The sequence below is a fragment of the Pelophylax lessonae genome, assembly GCF_965119305.1.
Source record: "Pelophylax lessonae genome assembly, chromosome: 1".
NCBI classification, from domain to species: domain Eukaryota; kingdom Metazoa; phylum Chordata; class Amphibia; order Anura; family Ranidae; genus Pelophylax; species Pelophylax lessonae.
The window spans coordinates 293,010,584-293,027,695 of NC_138768.1; the positions used below are offsets into that span (position 1 = coordinate 293,010,584).

At 39.1% G+C, this 17,112-nt stretch overlaps 1 protein-coding gene across 1 annotated transcript in view; it reads right to left on the reverse strand.

Annotated features, from left to right (window-relative positions):
• SEZ6L (seizure related 6 homolog like) overlaps positions 1 to 17,112 on the reverse strand; it is a 636,929-nt gene that overhangs the window by 503,529 nt on the left and 116,288 nt on the right. The window lies entirely within an intron of this gene.

Consider the following 17,112-nt stretch of genomic DNA (forward strand, 5'->3'; position numbering starts at 1 on the left):
TGGTGGGAATCTGTTTTTGTGTGAGGGTCTATTGTTATTGATGGGGGATCTGTTGTTGCTGGGAGGTCTTATGTTGCTCGGGTGGATCTTTCATTGCTGGATATGGTATTTTGTTGTGGGTGGTCCATTGCTGCTGTATGTGTGTGTGTGTGTGTGGGGGGGGGGGGCGCTATTTGTGTGTCGGAGGATCAACTGTTGCTGGGGTGGAGTCTATTGAGGATTGGGTGGGATTTATTGTTGCTAGAGTGAAGTCCATTGTTGCTGGGGTGGGGTCCATTGTTGCTGGGGGAGTCTATTGTTGTGTGGGGAATCTATCTTTGCTGGGGGGGGTTTATGGTCGCTGGCTGCAGGTGATCTATTTTACTGCTTTTTGGTTAACAATAAAAAATCCCGTACAAATTATTTAGCACCACAAAATGACACTTGGTTCTCTATTCTCTAAAAATGGTGGTACTGGGAGGTGGGTAGGGGGTGGAATCATCATACGGTGCTCAGAGGGGGCAGAGAAGGGGGCAGAGAAAAGGGGTGACTCAGAAGGAGGGAGTTTCTGCACCTATTTTCTAAGAAAAAAAGCACTAACTAGATTTTAGTTTTGGATAGAGTGAAGAGGGATTAGAACACCTGTCAATTTTTATTGCTGTCTATGCCCCTTTAGGGAGATCAACTGTCTCTATTTGAGTCACACATATATTTTTTTGAAAAACATGTACACAAGCCCTGCTATTCAATCAGTGTTGGGGCCACTTGTGAGTAATAACTAGCACACACATCCACACGGACACTTGTAATCAGGTGCATGTGCACTTTAGTTTAACACTGCAGGAGTCACAATCAAAAGGTGCAGAAGTTTCAACATTGTGACACTTTGGAAAATGAAGGACAGATACTTGTCACTTACTTCATGTCTACAAACTGCCTTATAGTGGCTATTGGTATTGAGTATGGGTATTCGTGGGAGCAAGGGAGACAGACTCCCATACTAAATCCTTTACATACCACTAGGATCCAGTACAAACAAATTACTTGCCATAGCCATATACTAGAGTAGGTCTTCTGTTCATGACGTGATGGTATACAAAGTTGAAGTGGCATGTACTATAAACAAACATATAGAACATGTGCTAACAGAAGTGCTAACAATAGTTTACAAAGCCATCCACAACTCTGCCCCCAGCTACATCACTAACCTGATCTCAAAATATCAACCTAGCCGCTCTCTTCGGTCCTCCCAAGACCTCCTGCTCTCTAGCTCCCTTGTCACCTCTTCCCATGCTCGCCTCCAGGATTTCTCCAGAGCTTCTCCCATTCTTTGGAACTCTCTACCCCAATCTGTCCGACTGTCCCCTAATCTATCTATCTTTAGACGATCCCTGAAAGCCCTTCTCTTTAAAGAAGCCTACCCGGCTACTAACTAATAACGCTGTTTCACTTGCTCCATCAGCTCATCCCCCACAGCTATTGCCTTTTGTATCAATTGACCCTCCCTTTTAGAATGTAAGCTCTAACGAGCAGGGCCCTCTGATTCCTTTTGTTCCAAATTGTAGTGTAACTGTAATGTCTGCCTTCATTTTGTTAAGCGCTGCGCAAACTGTTGGCGCTATATAAATCCTGTATAATAATAATAATAATAATAATGTTATGTTCAATATACTTTTAAAGAACACAACAGGAAAACTGTGTGGCTACATTTCTCTGCTATTTGGAACTGACCTATAATCAGACTAAGAGTCATGTTTGTAATTAAGATTAAATTAATTACAAGCATGGCTAATTCAGGATGCAAGTCATTGACAGAATCTTGTGTATCAAATAATCATTAAAATAAATGGAATGTATCTGGACATGTATTATGCACTGTACTTTATATGAATTACCAAAAAATTGCCAAATATATTTTCCCAATTGCAGTGAGTTGGTCGTAGAATGTGATATTGTTGTATCTTTTTGGTTGACTACACCTACACAAAACAAAAAAAAATTGAAATATCTATCTATCTGTATCTATCTGCATCGGTCCAGTATCTTTGGGTTTTTAGGTTTATTGAGAACTTGGATGGGAGAAGGGATGAGTGGGATACTCTTCTGGCTCAACTATGCACAAAATTAGGTGGACAACTGAAAAAATGCCTGCTGACGCTGACTTGACGCTGGCTGAATGCCGGTCAACGCCGGTTGGCGCTAATGAACGCCGACTTGCAGTCTGTTAGCACTGAACTGACTCCTGTCACTTTCTTGTGGCACAAAGTCCTTGTAGAAGCTCCCTTAACACGTTCCTGTGAGGTAGCTACTTGTACATCTGCTGCAACGCTTAACACTTCAGCTCCCGCAACGGCGCCCTCTTGACACACACTTCTCTTCAGGGCTTAGACTCTGGCACCCCCTTTCTAAGCCTCCTCCTGGTTAGCTGGATCCTGGATCCCTCTGAACCTCTGGAATGGTCCCCTATTGTAGGTAGACCCCTGGGCAGTTTACAGTACTCACAACACTGCTTTCCTGGAAACTTCTGCACACTGGATCCCTCTCTGCTGCTCAGCTCAACCTTCTGTCCTCTAGGCTGACCGCCAAGGACACCATTCCTGACGCTGACAGGAGGAGAGACAGGCGTCACCCTCCTCCTGGGACTCTGCTTCCCGCCAAAGATGCCCTGTCATGTGCTACACTCAGACCTATATCCCCTCCCAGGATGCACTTCGGCAGATTCTGCCCTCTGGGGTAGATACAAGCCCTGGTGTGCTATTGGCCAGGTTTCCTCCACACTAGGAGGGTGCTATCTATCTATCTATCTATCTATCTATCTATCTATCTATCTATCTATCTATCTATCTATCTATCTATCTATCTATCTATCTATCTATCTATCTATCTTATATACAGTACACAGCATTTATATACAGTACACAGCATTTATAGTATAGTATGTAGCTCTCACCCCACAAAGTCCTGTTGGATTGTTTGGGGACTCTTTCCCTGCTTGAGTGATGACCAACCCTGTGCCTTGTCCCGAGTTCCTGAGTCATCATTAACACTCCGGAAAACAGTTTAAGGGCTGGTTCAAACCTGTTTCCTACTGGAGTATTGTCCGCGTTCCTGTGCAATACCCATGTGAATCAGTAATGCAGTACCATGAGATCTAGTGCAGGAAAATGCATTTGCAAACTATGTTTGGGATATTGTTAAGAATATATTGAGAACCACAGCAGATTGCACAGTGTGGAAAAAGCACACAGAATGGTTTTCAGCACTGCGTTCTTTATTAAGACTAAATGGGTAGTTTAGACTAATACAATGCAACAGTAAACAGATGTATGATAACTAAAATAGTAACAACCTTAACCAGATTAAATACCTGCAGGAAGAACAACAAAAGACTCTGCCTATGCCATGAGTTGGTGGGACTAAAAAGTTTCTGCCGGCATTAGGACCCTTATCCTTGTGCTGAAGCACTCTCTCAGTATCAGTATATGCACTGGCCCTTTAAGGGTGTGCGAAACTCACCTGAGACAACCTTTACCTGGAAACAACAGTGATTGGCCGCTTCCATACCAATAGGGCTCGTGATAGCAGACACTACCTGGTGTGTACTTGCTCCCAGATAACAAGCAATTGAGCGGCAAGTTTGAAAATTACTTGTTATTGCTAGACTTGCCAGGCTTCACAAGTTTGTTGCACAATTGCAGCAAGCCCACATTGCATGACTCCAGATCAACTTTCTACCAAACATTTTACAAGTCTGCTGCAAGTTCTGGTTCAGTTATGTTGTGCAATAGTCATTTCACCCCAGGGGTCACTGTGGCTGAATTTTCATGCTCTTGCTGGAGACTCACTACTGCAACTTTGCTCTTGCTAGAGACTTGCCATGCAAATTTGCTAAAAATTGGAAAAGTTTCAACTAGAACGTGTGCTTTAAGTGCTCTGCAAGTGTACAGCTTGCTAGTGACAATGTGCAGCAAGTTAACAGACTTACAATTCAACACTGCCACACATTTGTGGCAAGTTATCCATGCTATCTGGGCTTGACCCAGCTTGTATCTGCTCTGTGAATTACCATGTATGACCTGGCTTGCTCTAACCGTGTTCTCTCTACTGTGAATCTCCACTGTAAATCTCCACTGTTTAGACTCTGATCTACTATTCTAGACCCGGCTCGTCTAGACTAAGGTTCTGCCTGACCTTCCTTTGTTATCAGACTACCTGTTAATTTCTTGACCTCTTTTGACCTGCTTCATCTACACACCAGTCCTTGTTACTGTCATATGCAGTGGTGCACCACATGTACAAGACAACATACTCTGCCTAAGGTCCAGCTCGTGGTATGTGCCAACTATTTTTTAACTGTCTGCATGCAATGCCATATATTTAAAGGGGAGGTGACCTAATTAATTATGAACAAGCCCAGATGTTTGCTTAATAACTTGGCTATTTACACCAGCAAGTTCAGCAACTGGCAACCCAGCTCACTAAGGTGCAATCTTCTCCACCTTCTACCACTACCAAAACTCTGCCACCTGAACTGAATGATCATTTTTCTGGTGACTCTAAGGGGTTCTGTATGTTTAAAAACAGCTGCTGCTGCTGCTGAAACAACCCTGTGTAACTTATAACAATGGGCACACTCTGCTGAGATATTTTGTTCATACTTTTGCAGATGAACCCCAGAACTGGATCTGGATGGAATGATGCACCACTCCACAGCCGGTTCTGAATTGGCCTATCCAAGGCAATTAAAGACTCTTTGGTTAATTATCCCTACCCAGCTTCACTGGAGAAGGCCATGAAATTGGCCATCAAAATTGACCATTGTCAGTGGGAGAGGAGACTGATACTTGGCACAGCTGAAGCAAAACCTGTGCCTTCCTGTCACCCTATTCCTCCTCCTCCAGTGCCATATCTAAGGAGGAACCTATGCAGCTAAGTTCAACCCATCTATCTTCTCATGAACTAAGTCCAATAAAGGGTCAGTTCACCTTTAAAATTTACAAGGAAATAAACAGGCTTTTGCTGTGATAGGGGGGAATGGCGCACTATGCATGTGCCATTGTATGTCAGAGAAAGAACGCTCATTATTTAGATATTATGGGCTTGCCTTAGATGCTAGTGGGGCTCCCAATGGTTCTCCTGTCCTAGGTTCTGCACAGAAACAGCATCTCTCTTAATGGAAGTTTTCTGGCCAGGCTTCAGTGAAGTCAACCTTGGCACACAGGAAGCTTTAACTAAGCATTTTGTAACCACTGAATGCTTTATAACATACTGGGGCCCCATTATTGCATAGTACATTAAAAAAAAAAAAAAAAAAAAGATGATTTAACTCTTTAAACTCTGGCAGAAAACTGTTATAGTCTATAGAATTGTTGTGCGAGAAGTTTTGTAATTTAAACCGATATTGAATTTAAAAAAATATATTGCAGTTTACCAATCCTTAAATGTGGTGGCTGCATTTGTTTTCTTTATTTATGCACTATTTTACTTTACTTTTATCTGCTGATCTAGCCTGTAACACACTTCATGTCTTTGTATCTCTTCCACTGGAGGAGCAACAGAGGCAACTCTGGACAGTCTGAAAGTGGGTAGTATTAGATGCAATAGTAGACTTAGAGGGACTTGACTAAAAAATGAAAGCCAAACTCCAGCTAGCACTTTTTAATCAGCTGAATTGGCTGCTGTGACCACGCAAAAGCAGAACTCAGGGAATGCATAAATGTGAACCTAACCTTATGCACAGGGAAAACAGGTTGCTGGCTTTTTATTAGTTTTGCAGGATACCAGTTTATTCTATAGAATTGGTTGCTTTAGTTTAGCCCCCTATCACATCGGCGCAATTTGACATGTCAAATCGGAGCCTATTGCCAGCAATAGGAGTGTCCCAACCGGTGCGACAACAACTTTGAGGCGCTGCACAGATTTCCAAATGTAGTTCCTGCACTACTTTTGGCGACTTTGGGGGGCGATTTCAATCGGACTGAAATGCGACTCTGAAATCAAAGCCGTGCTCAGTGTGAGCAAGGGCTCAAAGATGATTTCCAGGCAAATAAGGCAGAGAAAATAAACAAATTATTGTAGCTCTGTATTCACTTATACATCATTAAATCATCAAACCATTCCAGGATTCATTGAGCTTTACAAACATGTTATATTTGCAAATGTTTGCAAATTACTATGTCAAATTGACATTCTTTGCACTATTTTGGACAAAACTGACAATTTCAACCCGATTCAGGTAGGAGATCCATTTTTAGGTGAGCTTATCCACCTGTCCTTAGTTTTCAGTTTTGACTAAGGATGAGGTTTGAGCTCACCAGCAAATTCATGTGTACGTTTGCCCAGGAAAGTTTTTTTAACCATAATGCACTTTGAGGCCCTTGAACTATTACTAGTAGTAGTAGAAGGGTTGTAAGGGGGCTTTCAGTTAGGCTGACAAATTTCATAGAAATAAATTATGTAATTAGAAAATTTACATATTGAGTAATTTAGAAACTGTATTTTATTTGGGTTCTTGTTACAGGAACAATCCTTACCTGCTTATATTTAAAATCACATCACTCACATGCACCACACCCCCATACTCATAGGTAAATTAAAAGCTGGGCATATACCATTTTGGCTCACTTTTCCTAATTAAAACTGTCCTGCTGCTAACTAATTTTACCCTGCTGTATCCTCTGCAGTATATTAATTCTTCTAACAAAACCCAAGCCTGTGCCCTTTGTCTCTTGTAAATTTGGACCAAGCATTGCTCATTAAAATTCTTCTACTGCTGGCAACATTTACACTACTGTATTATCTGCGATCAGTAAATCCTTGCAGGTAAACACTTGTCTGCACTCTGTCAGAGAATTCCTGTAGGATGATTGGCTCAGAGACATGCACATTGTATTGCTCATAGAACGGTAACCAGGTAAGCACATGTTGAAGGGCATCCACAGTTTATGTTGACACCAGAGGGCCTATTTAAAGTAAACCTTTAGCCAGTGTCAGTGCTGACTGAGCTTCAGCTATATCCTGTACCTTGCTTATGTCCTGCATATGTCTTCTATTACTGACCTGGCTTGTCTCTGACCTGATCCATATGTCTCTTTACATCACTGCCTGTCCTCTGCTGATCTTGGCTATCCTGTTGACCATGCTTCTGCTTCTGCTTCTAAATCAGTTCTATGCTATTACTGAGTGCTTGTCCTGGCTGCATCCACTACAACTGTCACTGTGGGCATCTGCCAGAAGCTTACTGGGAGCCCTGTCATTTTCTGCCTCCTGAACCCGCAGTACATTCAGTGTTCCTCTTTAACCTTGACTGGTTCATCCTGCAGTTCAGCTGTTTCTGATCTGAGGTTCTGCTAGATCTATCAGGTCTTCACTGCCAGCCCAAGGTTCTGCTATCAACATTTACTGGCACCTGTGTTCCTCCTGTCCCTTGGCACAATTTGTTCCACTTCCAGTGCTGCTTGGGCTGGAGATACAAGAGAGGCCAACCTCATAATTTTTATCTCCTATTAGGTACGTGACACATCTACATTTTTGCCTTTTATGCCTGTTTAAAACTATCCTGCTGCTGGCTAATTTTACAGTGTCATATCCTCTGCAGAATCTTAATTCTTGTAGTTGAAGCCCTGCACGTTGTCTCTAGTAAATTTGAGCCTAGCTTTTATATTTAACACTGCTGGCCAAATTCACACTGCTGCTGGATATTTTTCAATCTCTTTATTAGAGCTTGTTAGAAATTGTTCAGTAACAGGACAGTTTTGCATCGGCAAGAACAGGGGCAGCTACAATGAATTACTGCCTAATTTCTACCCACTGGTCAAAGCATGTGTCACTACTAAAATTATCTGTCGAATTGTAATGTATCTGATTGGGGTGCTGCTGCTGTATGTTAGCCAAGCTAATTGTAAAAGAACAAAATCAATTCCAAAGTGAAATATACACTGCCAGGGTACCCTGTCACTGAGACTACATATGAAAAGCATGTTGTTCCATTAAACCACATACAGTTTTAAAGCATTCTCTAAGCATAATGAAACATTTGTGTACAAGATTTTACATGTTGCCCTTGAAGCTATATTAAAAGACTCTACTGTTTTTTTTTTCTTTTGCTTTGACCCCCCCCCCCCCTCCCCTCTTCCCTCCTCTCATAGCAGTAACCCAGATTCCCATGCCTCCCAGACAACACAATCTGCCTGTCATAGACTTTAATGGGATTCAGATTTAAGTTTGGGTTAGCAAAATTTGAACAACATTTGCATAACCCTTGTTCTTATATCTCCAGTGGCCACTGGCCAGTAAGGTACAGGTGGTATTTTAATGGATAAATGTTATGTATAAAGATAAGGTTTAGGTTAAGGTCAGGTAGTTATGGTTAGGGGGGTTATACTTGTAAAGTGAGGGAGCATGTTTTGGGGCTCAGGTTATATGTTGTGGTTAAGCTTAAAGCATAACTCCATTTTTGTTGAGAAAAAAGCATTTCACTCTGGATGATCTCTGTACATTACAAGGTCTTTAACAAACTTTGTTGCAGATTCCTTTTGTTATTCTGAAGAAATCACGGTTTGTTCCTCTGTGCTTCTGTGCTGAGTGGGTCGAATGGGAGTGGTTTCATAATTATCTATCAGCTGTGGCAGCTGCAGGGCTCTAATGATGAAAGCTGCTGGGTCTGCATCCCTTTAGACGTGTTCCTATTGGGAGTATCTCACCAAAAATTACATTTTTGTTGCAGGGGATGCCAGAAATGTGACTTGTATTTTAGGCAGGATTCTGGGAAAATTGGTGAACCAATCACACAAGCAGAAAATGTTTCTGGGGTGTGGTCAGTACACATACTGTGTACAGAACAGCTCCAGGTAGCCATATTGCATTGCATTTTCAGAAAATTACAACAGCTGCAGTTTGAAAAGGAAAGGTAATTTTTAATAACATTCAAGTAAAATATGATTTGAGTCGCACTTGTATACGCTATATTTGCTTTTTTTATTCCCCCACCGTGAAAGTGGAGTTACCCTTTGAGGGTGAGGTTATTTGTTAAGGGTCCAGGTTAAGTTAAGTATCAAATGTAAATTTTTGGGCTTAAGTTAAAGCTTACAGACTGGAAAGGGGAAAAATGCAATCTTAGTACAGAATAATAAATATCTGTAGGTTGGAAGTCCCAGATTTAGTGACACAATTTAGCATTATCTTGTTTTTTAGCCCCGAAAGCCATGCACTCAGAACTACCACGCTGGTGTCCCAGCCATAAAAATAAATGTACAGCCAAGCATGTAATTCTTTAAAAACAAAGATGAAAAAAATAGTGCTTTTCTATATCACTGTAACTGCAGATTTCAAAGACAAATTGTTTATTTAAATGCATGATTAAGCCCATGCAATTTCTTTATATTTTAGTAAATCAAGTTCTTAACCAGCCTACTTATATTGAACAACTTGGCCCATACAGCCCCTGGGATAGTGACAAAGATTAAGTGCACTGTACTCCAATGAAGAGCTTGCCGTCCTGTATACTTAATGAACCATTGCATATCAAAGTGAGCTTTGCAAGAAGCAAAATAAGGTCATGCTAAAAGAGAAAACGTACCAACATTTAGCAGTAAATGACATTACCCTGTTCTTTTGGACATTTTTGAATTGTTAAACTGAAATGCCCAACAATGACAAAAGATTACAATATTTAGTTGTAATTAATCATTATGTTAATGTAAGTGTCATGCATTCGTGAATTCATTCCTTCTGAATATTTCCTCTGCAGGGAGCACCAAAACAAAAAAAATATTAATTTTAACCAAGTTTAAGATGAAAAATATGGTATACTGCATATGTATATAAAGGTACTTGAAGAAAATATGAGCATCATTTTCATGCCTAAAGGATCACCTATTAATCTATTGCAGTGAAACCAAACAGATCAATATTCCAATTGACCCAACTTCTAAGTTTATTTATGAGTGTCAAAGTTCTCTAAGGGCTTAAAGTGGTAAACATTTGCCACTACAGGAAATTGATAACTCTTTTAACCCTAGTAAATAAAGTCATTACCTAAAACATCCTAAAAGCACATTGTTTCAGAGTCTCTCTATACAATAAGTATTAAAACATGAGTATATATATATATATATATATATATATATATATATATATAAATAATCAAATTAGTTTTGAATATTTATCCAATCAATAAGCATTGTCTAGAGCTTTATGTTGTACTACTATTTTTTTTTTTTTTTTTAACACTTTACGAATTTTTTCAAAATAGTTTCCTTACAAATAAATGACATGTTAAAAAGAAAAGGAAGTCCAGTATTTATTAATATCAATTATCTGGGTCTTTTCCTAATTCATTCTCTCTTTTACCCTTCACCAAACCAGCTCTGGCCTCTAAGTTCCTTCTATGCTTCATTCATTGTCAATTTATCGCTTCCACCACTCTCTCTTAGTCTATATGTTTTTTTGTTTTTTTTCCAATAGATCAAAAATTCAGAGTCTTAGATGTGAAACATAGCATAAAAAAATAAAAATAAAAAAAATAAAATAAAATAAAAAATGTAACAGAAGAGAAAACAAAAAGGGAGGGAAAAATGAAAAAAAAAAAAAATATATATATATATATTATCACCCCTCATATTCAAGTTTTACAGCTTTTATACACCCAATTAGGTGATTACATAGCTTTACTCTGTACAGTTAAGGATTTCTCCATACTTAAGGATATACCCGTACTTGATCCATTTACTTCGACTTTTGCTCCCTCCATCACCTATTTTAATTGATAGATTTTGTAAGTAAAACAAGTTCTTTATGTCTCTTTGTACCCTTTCCAAAGTTGGGGGTAATGGGTTGAGCCATTCTCTAAGTTTGCACTTCTTGCTGTTATTAGACAAATGTGGAAACATTCTGTGTAACTATTTTCTGACTGTCCCCCTGACGCTGTCTGCCATTAGTACTATTTACATTCAGTTTTTTGTTTACATTGCAAGTTTTCTCATACATAATCTCATAACGTTTTTATTCTGTTCCACTAAGACCCGGTCCACACTAGCGTGACTTGTCAGGAGACTTGTCAGCCTGACAAGTCGCGCTCCCTCGCAGTCCATTGACTGCTACAGGACCCGTTCTAATAGGAGTGACACAAGTCGCTCCGACTTAGAAAAAGGGTCCTGTACTACTTCGGGGCAAACTCGGAGCAACTTGCATAGACTTCCATTATGTGAAGTCCATGCAAGTCGCTCCGAAGTCGTGGTGCATGAGAATGCACAAGTCGCCCCCGAAGTAGTACAGAGTCGTGTCGCCCCAGTGTGAACCGACTCTAACAGAATTATTTACTCAAATGAAATTTAGAACACAATAAAAAGAACCTTGGATCAATTGATTTCTGTATTTAATAGAAAATTACGTTTTTAGCATGTTTGAGGAGTGTCAAAAAACATTGTAAAGGATTGAAAATAATATTTCCGCTGTTTAAAGGATAGTGAACCAATGGCTAAAGGCTACTTATATGGCAAAAGACAATTTTCAGTTCCATCTGGGCCTGAACTGTTGTCAAGAAGTCATTTACCATAGACCAATAGCTGCATGCCCCTTTGTAGGGCATGTGGACATTGGACAGTTAAGTGGTAAAGTAATGTGTTATAAACCATGATTGACCACTTATAACAAATAAGCTGTTTACTTTGCAAGGGAATTTGAGCCAGAGCATAGTGATTATTGTCACTTTAGAATAAATAACCAACCAAGGGCAATAAAAAATTAATTAGAAAAGACAGCATTTTTGCCTGCCCATGGTGGAAGTCATCAGAGCTTCACATTATTCACTAGTCGCTGGCGAAATTTCCCTTGCAAAACATAACTTCCCTTTCAAAGGGAAAATCTCACTTGCCTTTAGTAAATTGACCCACATATATCTGGAGAAAGACTTGATATGGCATGTTAGTGAATTCTGAACAACTTTGCTTCTTTTGAAGTGACAGTTTGGGGGCCACCATGTATATGAATATAAGACAGAGACCAGACCCATTGTATTTAAAGTGTACTCCAATTTTATTGAGAAAAAAAATGATCCCCTCTGGGTGATCTATGTATATTACAAGGTCTTTAAAAAACTTTGTTCCAGATTTCTACCCTTTGTTATTCTGAAGAAATCCCTGTTTGCTTCTCTGTGCCTCTGTGCTTAGTGGGTCTAATGGGAGAGGTTTCATAATTATCTACCAGCTTTGGCAGCTGCAGGGCTCTATCGAGGAAATCTGCTGGGCCTGCATCCCTTTAGATGTGTTCTTTTTGGGAGTATCTCACCAAAAATGACAATTTTGTTGCAGGGGATTCCAGAAATCTGACTTGTATCTTAGGCAGACATCTAGGAAAATTGGTGAGCCAATCACACAAGCAGGAAATGATGTTTCTGGGGTGTGGTCAGCACACCTTCTGTGACAGAACAGCTCCAGGTAGCCATATTGCATTGCATTTTCAGAAAATCACAACAGCTGCAGATTGAAAAGGAAAGGTCATTTTTAATACCTTTCAATTACAATATGATTTGTGTCACAAGTGTATACGCTATATTGTTGTTTCTTTATTTGCTATTTTTTTCCCCCACGAAACTGGAGTTACCCTTTAGGAATGCTTCAACAGGCAAAAAGCACACTAAAAGCGCAGTAATCTATGTTGTCATAAGATTGAAAGTAGATTTTTTTTAAAAACCGCTTTATCAGTATTTTCATTGCCTTAGCATTTGGTTTCTATTCCATTGATTTAAAAAAAAAAACAAAGCACTAATTCATTTGCAGAAAAAACTTTGAAACAATTAGGAAACTGGAAAACATCCTTGTACATTAAATTATATGGAATATTATCTCCTCCATGTGTCTCTTGGTTTGACAGTAACCAAATTACAAAAATAGCTCAGGGACTGCACAGGTAAGAGGAGAATCTGATAATCTGGATCTCATCCAGACAAGTTACAAGCCTGAAAAGATACAGTACATGTTACATAGAATATTTAAAGAAACAAAACCTCTTTCCCCATTTCCCTTATCTTTTGGTAATTACTGTTAGAGTGGTTTTCTACCTTAAAAATGCAAATAATTCCTTTTCAGCATAATATACCTAAATGGCCTCATACATACAGCTTATTTTTGATATTAGCCTGTAAATAGGTTTGAGTCAAATCCTGCAGGTTTGGGATTTAAAGTAAATTTATATGCAGATTTATCAGGGAAAATTGTAAATTTTAGTGCACTCCACTGACTTTACACTATGGGGAGTAGGCATAGAAGGGCCGAAGGGGGTATTGCTTATGCCATTTCCCTTACTTTAAGTCACAGTGCAATCATAATACCAATGAACTGGAAACTGATGCCAAGGGAAAATAGGGAAAGCTTACAAACTGCATAGGGAGATATCAGTTAGGAAATTGTCCTAATGCTGATTGCTAGCTCTGTGGGCAATGAACCCTTTTGCTGTCTTCTTTCTTATTCTTATTATTGGGGGCTTCCTTGACTTTTTTTTCTGGTTGATTTAATATCAGTGGTTTTTTTTGTTATTCTTTTTTTTTTTTAAAAAGCGGGCATTTTTCTCAGGGATAGTAATTTGGGGTTTTCATTTCTTTTTTGTATTTTTTTTTTAATTTAATATTGAAAGGGCCTTTTTTAAGTGTGTGGTGCTCAAAGTGGAGAATTCTTTTGTTACTGACCATTTGTCCTTGGAACTGCATTTTGTTCTCTGCACACCACTGCATCATTCGAAAGAAAACAAAGCTGCACGAAAACCACTTCACATTATATCACGCACGTTTTCGCACATTCACTGCACCCCTATAATAAGACCTACTATGCATAAATAAAACTGTCCTGCTGCTGAACCACTTTACACTACTGTATTATCTGTGTATTTTTTTAAATATTTGTAGTAAAACACATGTTCATACTTTTTATCTCTAGTACATTTTGGCATTTTACCTTTCATTGGATAAAATCAAAGTTTCACAGCACTGGAAATTGAAATATGGCTTGGTAATGAAGGGGTAAAGGTGGCCATACAGAATTTTATTTGAATTTTTTTATTTTAAGAAAGTTCATTCAGTTTTCTAATGGTTAGTGGGGTCAATTTGATATTAGTTTCCAAATGTAGCAATGATAAAATTCCAAGGAACAGGATAGAACATTTTCCTTGAAGGAAGAAATTTCTAACAGTGAATGTGTTTTTTGTTCAAGAAAGTCTAGTCATTCCAAAATCTAATGATAAAAGCAAATGAAATTTGAAGAACTTTTGCACAACATTTGTCAAGTGGTTGAATGTACTGAGAATTTTCACATTTAACATATTTCATCTAACTGACCTCCACTATTTTAATCTGCCAATGGTAAACATATTAGTGGACATTTCATGTATAACCGCACTAGCCTTCCACATGGTCAGTACTAGCATAGTTGTACCCTTTTTGTGCCTAGGCCAGTGATGGCGAACCTTGGCACCCCAGATGTTTTGGAACTACATTTTCCATAATGCATCATGGGAAATGTAGTTCCAAAACATCTGGGCTGCCAAGGTTTGCCAACACTGGCCTAGAATATTACCGGCATTTAACCTGCACCGTCTTTAATTTCCATGTGAACAACCTGTGCCATTACTATCCAAGACAACCATTGTTTCAAGGAGAGCTGTTTAGTACAATTTTTAAATTGTACTAAACAGGATTGAAAACACTTGTGATAATTTTAATAGACCAGCAAAAATGTGGCATCATCACCACTAATGCATTGGCAGCATTATCAAAACATTTACCAAAAATTTAATAATGTATTAATGCCTAATATGTTCCATAGGCACCCAAGAAATATGGATCCACTTTTCCTATACCACTGCTACCAACAGGCACACAATTTGCTTTATTTTCCCTTATATTTGTTATTCTATTTATTAATTTTAAGTCCTAACCAACAACATCCAAGGGGCAACAGGAAAAAAAAATGTTACTGTTGCTCTTACTTGCATGCCATTATTTGTTTTACTTCATATACTACTGCAAACTTTTTACTAGTTGAAATTGCAGCTTTTTCTCTTGCTGCAGTCTGTTCTCAATTCGGAAGCGAAAATCATCTTTCTTCACCCTGGAACCTGCAGAGGATCATAAAATCATTTGTAAAGAAGCCAACAGATGCCATGCCAAAATGGAGCGGCTTGCAAAACAGAATATAATATCATCCTTTATTACAGAAAAGCACTTCTGTTTGTGATTTTGAAAGTGGCAGCTGTTATTATGATCCTGTGGTTTTACTGTATAGTTTAAAGAGACCAGTCCAAATACTGGAGCATGAGGAAATAGTAAATATCAAGACTACATCCATTTTTAAATTTCCCAGGGATAGGGTCATATTATATATTTATTGTATTGTCATGAGACAAAAAGCAATATACTGGCAGATATTGTGGTAATATTGAACGAAACAAATCACTTAGCGTTCAACTTCAAGTAAAAAGCTAATTATGCGGTTAAAATGCATGTATTTTTTACTATTTTACCTATGAAAGGATTTGTGGTCAGTGATATAATGGTGATACATACACTACTGACAGTTATTAAGCTGGAGTAGTCCAGAGAAGGGCAACTAAACTAATTGGATTGGAGGACCTTAATTATGAAGATCACATACAAGTGCTAGATTTATTCTCCCTAGAGAAGAGACTCCTGAGAGGGGACATGATAGCGATTTACAAATACCTCAACGGTGATCTCAGCATAGAAAAAAACTATTCAGTCACAAGGAATGCATGAGGACACGAGGCTATACAATGCGATTATAGGAGAATCGTTTTAGCCTCAGGCTACGCAGGGGGTTCTTTACAGTAAGGGCTACAAGACTGTGGAATTCTCTACCACAAATGGTGGTAACTGCGGGGACTAAGCTTACTTTTAAAAAACTCTTAGACGTAAGATCAAAACATTCAGGGGTATGAGAAATGATTACGGCCACACACACCTACACAGGTTGAACTGGATGGACTATTGTCTTTATTCAACCTCAACACTCTTCTTCACTCTTATTTCTATGTAGTGCTACTTCTTCTAGTTCAGTATCCTGTTTATTGGACCAAGGTGATGATGTCAATTAAGGGCTCACTCCCACAAGCCTACCAATCCACATGCCATACGAAGGGGCTGTTTTCACCAATGCAGGATGCACAGGTGTTCCATGCAGACCTATGCAAGCAGCCAACTCAGACCAATGGCAGGTGTCCAGCAGCACAGACCTGCATGGATCTCCAGGTGTCCAGATGCATCCTGGAGTGTAAATCCAGTGTGAGTCTGTTATACAGATCAAGATGCAGACAGACTATAATCCATGCATTGGACCCTCACGATTGTACACTCCATATAAATCTCTGCAGGCCAGTGCAGCTGGCTGCCTGTCTTTCATTTCAGCTGACTGCCTGCAGAGGTTTGCAGGGTACACCTATGCATCCTGCTTGGGTGAAGATGACCCCTTTGCATGAATGTATGGATCAGTATCCCTGCATGAACGAACCCTAGCTATCCAATGAAGAGGTTGTAGGTAATATAGGAAGCTGTATTGTACAGCCATGAAAATTATTGGCCTAATCAGGAACTACATGTGCCACCTGTCTAGATGTAGAAAAGTGTATAAATCACAAGAGCTTAAATCCTTTGGCAGGAAAAATAGTAAACATATATGTTTTTCAACTGTTTAATCAGCTGTTTGCCCTGAGTTTTCATGTAACATTGTTAGATGGGTTATTAAATATCTACATGATTACTAAAGCCTAAAGAAAGTATGGATTGAGTATCCCACAATTTGCCAGATGAGATGACTGTGATAATTAAAGATTTAGCAATGAATGTCATTTAAAGACATGCCTGATTATTTTGATGTAGCTGGATTTGACATTATGAAGAGGATTTCTAGGTTATTTTACATGTCTTTATTTAGTCTAAGAGCACTGTTATGTAAAATAGTTTTAATATGAGATTCACAAACCTCTGTGCCACAGTTAATTTCTTAACCTTTGATCCATAGCTCTATATAGTGTTGCCCCTCCCCCTTCCCTACAAGGGTTAAGCCTGCTTGTTTTGGCATGGGGATTAGAATAAGCACAAAAGCTACATTATTTCCTTGCTCCCCTGGC